The sequence below is a fragment of the Elephantulus edwardii genome, unplaced genomic scaffold, assembly GCF_000299155.1.
Source record: "Elephantulus edwardii isolate Elephantulus edwardi_28Jun2011 unplaced genomic scaffold, EleEdw1.0 scaffold00347, whole genome shotgun sequence".
NCBI classification, from domain to species: domain Eukaryota; kingdom Metazoa; phylum Chordata; class Mammalia; order Macroscelidea; family Macroscelididae; genus Elephantulus; species Elephantulus edwardii.
Window position 1 is genome coordinate 1,799,432 of NW_006400097.1, and position 6,332 is coordinate 1,805,763.

The window sequence follows — 6,332 nt, forward strand, 5'->3', positions numbered from 1 at the left end:
TGGAGTGGACCTGGGGGAGGTTTGTAAAACAATGAAAGAATTTTTCTTTTATTTTTGCAAGAGGGAAGTGTTCTGGAGGGAGAGCCTTAGGAGGGGACAAATATACAACAATTAATGAATGGAAATCCAAAGACTGTAAATTTTTACTGAAATTAATAACAATTTTTTAAAAAAAGAATTAAGTTAGAGAAAGCATGGCAATGGATTTGTAACTGCTCATGCTAATAACACTATATCGTGACATGCAGGAGGAATAGTGGAAATGTATCCACATTTACAATATTCCTCTTACCAAACCATTTATGGAAAATAGGAACTGCATTGGAACATGTATCTCTGGATTGGAAATGATCATATTGTTAATATTTCTAGCCTTAAGCTTAAAAGATTATAATGTTAAAAATAATTTGTTATACATTTGTTTAAATTTTTCCCTCTTTTAATAACTGGGATATAGAGGGAAGAGAAAAGACCAGAGAATGGCCAAAATTATTGTGGTAGCTATTGCTGCCAGTTTAGGGCCTGTGTCATGAAAAGGAAGTATTACTAATATACAGTGCCACCAAAAAGTAATAAAGGAAATCAGAATTACTTCCACTGTGGAAAGCTGGGTCACTTCAGTAGACAGTGTCACAGACGAGAACCACAGATAAGTGTGGCTCTGAAGGACACTTGGCCAAGGGTGGCCCACATCAGTTCCTCGTGGCTGACAGGACTGACAGGCCCCAGCTCCCAGCTGGAAACAAAGGAGGACACTTCAGCAATTTAAATCCTCCCAGAAGAACTGTGGGTGAGCACTAACATTATTGGTAAGTATATTCGTTTTCTCCTGGACACAAGAGCCAACTATCTGGTCCTAAAAGCCTTCTGAGGTCCTAACTCTTCTCACTCTTTCTTAGTTGTTGGAATGGACGGAAAACCTCATAAGCAGTTCCTTACTTCACCTCTGTCTTGCATACTGACTTCCGAGTTGTAAAACAACCCAGTGGTAGATGGAATTGGCTCCAGGACTTAAGAACAAAAAATGACATAGTTGAACCTCTACATCTTGTGATTCCTAACCTTTATAATATAATAGACAAAGTGCTAGTCAATAGGCCTTTTATTGTAAGAACTACCTTCCCTCTGTAACTTGATTGGTGCCACTACTAGAGTCTCTACGAGGAATATTATTGCTTTTCAATTTTTGACTCATGTACTTTTAACTTGTTAGTTAAATTTGTGTCATCTAGGCTGCAGCACTACCATGTTACATCTTCAAGGATATGAACATGCACGGCTAAGCACAATTGATAACAGTGCGTCTAAATTCCAAAATCAATCTCCGTAATAGTCTATGTGTTTCCTATTACCAAAGGGGGACTTTAGAGTAGTGAGAGAAGATCTTCACCCTGAAACTTATAGCGTCCCTTTTCAGCAGGAAGTAGCTAAGAGAATACGCCGTCCCCTTTTCCTTATGAATCAAGGTGAAGTCTCTCTCAAGGAGGAGTGATAGGGAATGGCAAAGGACACACTGACATAATCAGAACTGGCTTTGACAAGCACTGTGGCAATTGGACAATTAAAACAGACTTTCAAGGGGGGAAAAAGAAGAACGAACTGGGGAGGAGGGTTAGAGGAAATAGTGCAACAATGAATTAATGAAAACCCAAATCTCTGTAAATGTTCATTAAAATTAATAAAATTTAATAAAAAATACTTGAACACACCATTTTAATTCTAAATTTAAAAAAATAGAAATGACCTTGTAACATTGCCTGGAACATAACCCATCTTAAAAAGTTATTATTACTAATATTATTGCTACATAAACCATATTTTATATAATAGAACAGTATACAGAAAGTAGGGAGCTCAGGTGACCTAGTGGTAAGAAGCTGTGCTGCAGTCCTAAGGCATGAGGTTCTAAGCCATGTGGTTTACTGTCTCTGAAAGCTCCATGGTGGGTAAACTATGAGATGGTTCCAACACTACCACCAACAAGAAGAACGTGATTGGGCAAATCCTATTCCAAAACAAAAATAAATTTATACTCTAGAGTCTTTCTTCTTGTGATGATAGTAATTAATTAAATCATTGTTACAAATATAAAATTGTATAATATAATACTACAAATATTTATGTATAATAACATGTATTAAAAACAATACTTGCTTACTAATCTAAAAAAAATGAAGTTTTATGTACTTTAATGATAAAACCTGCTCATAGTCTTTTAATTTCTTTTTCTCAAGACTTCCTTCTTTAAAAATAAATCTTTTCACATATTTCTCCAAAGAAATCTTTATTTTAAACAAGTAATATTGTAATAAAGAAAAGAAATAGAATTATTTTCACGTTCAGATTTCTGTGGTCTTGTATACACAGAAATATTTTGAGAAAAGGTCTTGCCTGTATAAAATATAAAGAAAAGAATTTATATCTTGATGCTATCTTAGCAAGCAATACAAAAGTAGATATACATTTGGATTCAAATATGAAGCTTACCAAAAAGGACAAAACCTAATTTTAGAAGCCTTTGTACATTGGCCAGGAAGAATGAGAAATAAACTTTAAGAAAATAACTTTAAAGTCACTATCTCAAAATAAACTTAGTTTCTAGTTGGTTTACGCTTCCTAGAATAAATTGATATAAAATAATTGTAAAAGAGTTTTAAACTTTTATTTCTTGGTATAAATAATTTGACTTACATATTTAGTTAAATTAGAAATAAAGAGGACAGAAATAATGCAAACAAACATTAATTAAACAAAAAATATTTCCATAGGACAGTTTATAAATTGGCCAGTAAGTTAAAATAGCTTATAGTTGGTTGTATTCTTTTCCTCTTATTAATTATCACAAATAACAAAACTCTAAAGGAAAAATACATAACTGTGTGATTCATTGCATAAATGGTTTTTAGGTAATATATCAACTTTGAAAGAAGGAGTGGCATCCAACAAGATGCCTCCAGAAACTCTATGAACTTTGATAAATGTCTATAGTTGTAGAGGGGCTTCAGGCCTTTGTTCATAGGGTCGCTATGAATCATGCTTGACTCGAAGGCAGTCAACAACAACAACGACAACCAACTTTGTGTTTTGGCTTTTTGATGCTCCATTTTTTATTTCCCCCTCCACCTACCTTTTGTGAGCTTTGTATACATTTGAGCATTTATCAGTACACGACCAGAAGTAAATCTTTAAACAGGAGTGGAATTCCTTTCGAGCCAGTAACAGAAGGGGGTTAGCTGCAAATACAGCATAACTGTTTGTGCAGTAATAAAAGCTGCCCAGATCCTTATAGTGGATAATGCATAGAAGACTTAAAAGGAAGGAACATCTGTCCCCTCGGCCACCCTTTCCCACCCCCTGCCTCAAATCCCACTTCCTCCTCCCTTTCATAGTGTTAACAAAAGCTTAATCATCCAGATTTAAAGTACAAATGATTTGATATGACTGCTGTTGTAACAGGTCTGAACAGAAATAAATGAAGTCCTCTCTGTCTGTGCGATGTTTTCCAGTATGTAAAAGATGAGTTTCATGACAATGGAACCCTAACTAAGTTAGCAGGGCCCTCCATAGATCACTGGCACCAAGGCGCCATCTAGATCATATATGTACTGTGAGGGCAGAGGCTGTCTGTTTCTCCCTGTTTGATAGTCAACCTTATCTGAGTCAAGTGTCACACACAACCATCTTCCTTCAGAAGTTTCAGATGAGGGGAGCGAGTGTGGCAAAACGCCTTGGCAATGTACTGAGACAGCCTGCCGTGATCTGCAGGATCGTTAAGGCAACTGTGCTAGACGTCATTTTCTAGGAAAAAAACACCTCTGTCAGTCTGATGGCTTCCCGATTTGCTTTGTACTCTTACCCATGGAGTGTCTTCACATTTGTTATAGACTCCATGGACTTCCCAGCTATAGGACTTACAATACCGTTGCTGGCATTCTTGGTTCTTGTCATCCTCTACCCACTGGATGTAAATGTGCCCCTGGGGATCCTCTGCATGGGCATTCCCACAGGTGATGCTGGAGTCCTTCATCTCCCTAAGCGGCTGCCTCAAGGAATCATGTTCTCAGCAGGGATTTGGACCATCGTACCATCTTTTACAATATTGGACATGACAAGGTATCCTGAGGAGGATTTCAGAGCGCCACTGAACACAAAGAAACTGGCACCTGTCACCTTTCTAGTTTGATTGTGAATACTGATAACCTGGGTCTGCTAGTTTCCATCATCATCCTGTACACACACAAGATGGGAATCTGCTTACTCATTGAAGCAGGCACCTCCTGTCACAATGTGCTCATTAGACTTGTTCATGACTTTCATCATCTCATTGTGTCTGTTGCTGGGAATTTTGATACTGGGTTTCCAAACTTCCATATCAACCACTAAACCTTGAACAGTAATGTGTACTGATAATTTCTGAAGTCTACAAAAAGATTCATCTCTCCAAATAGTGGCTTCTGAAATCCGACACTGAACAGTGGACATGGATAAAGTCGATACTCAGCTCCAAGTCCCAGAATTTGTTGGACAGGGAACACTTTGGCCCAATTTATCCCATTTCTGGATGACAATTCCAAACAAGTAATGTGGAGTTAGGAAAACTAAGTCTTGTAGTGACTGTTAGGTAGGTGTCACATATAAGAATATACCATGCTTGTTACTGCCAAGAAAACTTTGACTAAAGAAGGAGTGTTTCAAGTTGCTCACCACATTCCCTTCCAGCGCATCCCGGTAAAGCTGCACAAAGTGAATAAAGACATCCTTTGGCAAACACTACTTTTCGGGTACACAGTATAGGAGAATGACTATCTCAGACTGATCCATTGCATTCATTTCCTTGGTTGTGAAACACAAGCACTTTCTGTGTGCATAAACCACAATTTTAACTATGGACAATAAATGTTCATTTAAAACAAACACAAGTGAGTCAGGGCGACCACCCTCCAAATGCTGCATTGGGCAATCTTCCCCCAAGACTATGAATCTGTAATCTATCAGTGTTCCTTGTGGTGGTACAGATCTAAATAACCTTCTAACATTTAAATTCAAATCCCAAAGCCATTATCAGATTATTTACAAAATGACCTTCCTGCGAACAGTGGAAATAATATTAAAACAAGAATGAAGTTATTGGGAAAATAGTATTAGGAGAAAACTCAGCAGGCAATGTATGCAATGCCACTTCGGGAAACATCTCTAATGCTTGATACCAATGGGGGACATTTAGAAAGTTATGAGGCTGGAATCTTCAGTAGACCATGCCTTGCATTAGCTACAGATAGTCCAGATAATGACTTCAAAGCTGGTCAGTTTGGAATTTCTGCCAAAAAAAAGCCATTGACTACTCTGAATGAGGTGGCTCCACTGTGGGTACCAGATTCATAGGCTCTAAATTCCGTGAAATGTGAAAAGCCAGATTTACATTCACCAAAAGGAGGCATCTTGCAGAACATGTGGAAAGGTCTTCTGTGCTTCCAGCTGTAGCCTGAAATGCAAACTGTCATATATGAATAGAAAAGCAGTTAGAGTGTGTGTAATCTGCCATTCAGTGTTAATGAATGTGGCTCAGCCCTGAGAACAGATCTGAGTTGGGTTTGCTGATGAGAATTTGCCTAAAGGAGAAGTTGCTGATGCAGCCACATTAACAATGAATGGAACTTCCTCTCCAGGAACCTTAGCTGTGTCACATGCCCCAGTCAAGATTGTAACTACTAGTCCTTTACTACCAGAGACAAGACATTTCTCTATTTTAGGGAGTATAACTCAGGTGGGAAGCCCTGTGGGAAGTGCAATGAACCTTATTCCTGAAGATGGCCTTCCTTCCATTCTCTTCTCCACTGGTGCAGAAGGAATTATGTGGACTTCCAAATTGAAACAAGATTATGGTATGCAACTCCTTATTGTAGCTACTTGGCCGACACAAACTGCAAAACTCCTTGGTTTCTTTACCCTATTTTGCTCATATATCATTCATTGAGAAGATAAGTAAATAAAAAAAATTGTTTCCATAAAATAAGGAATTTTCTGTGGTTATAGACAAGATAAAATACAGCAATGTGATCATATTTTGAAATATATGAACATTATGATTTCCTTAACAAACTTCATATCTGTATTTTTTCAGGAATATATTTTATAATAATATTTTCAATATGGAAAAGTTATATTTTATTTCTTAAAGATATATATATATATATATAAATCTATACAAAGGTAAAGAAGAGATATAGATATATAGATAGAGCTATAGAGATATAGATAGCTAAACATGCACACATTATGTAGAGAGATTTTTAGTATTCATGGTTGGTAATATTTTACATTTTAAAACATTT

At 36.9% G+C, this 6,332-nt stretch overlaps 1 pseudogene; it reads right to left on the minus strand.

Moving 5' to 3' along the window:
- Nucleotides 1-3,416: 3,416 nt before the first annotated feature.
- LOC102857126 lies at nt 3,417-4,953 on the minus strand (annotated as a pseudogene).
- Between the last annotated feature and the right edge of the window lie 1,379 nt (nt 4,954-6,332).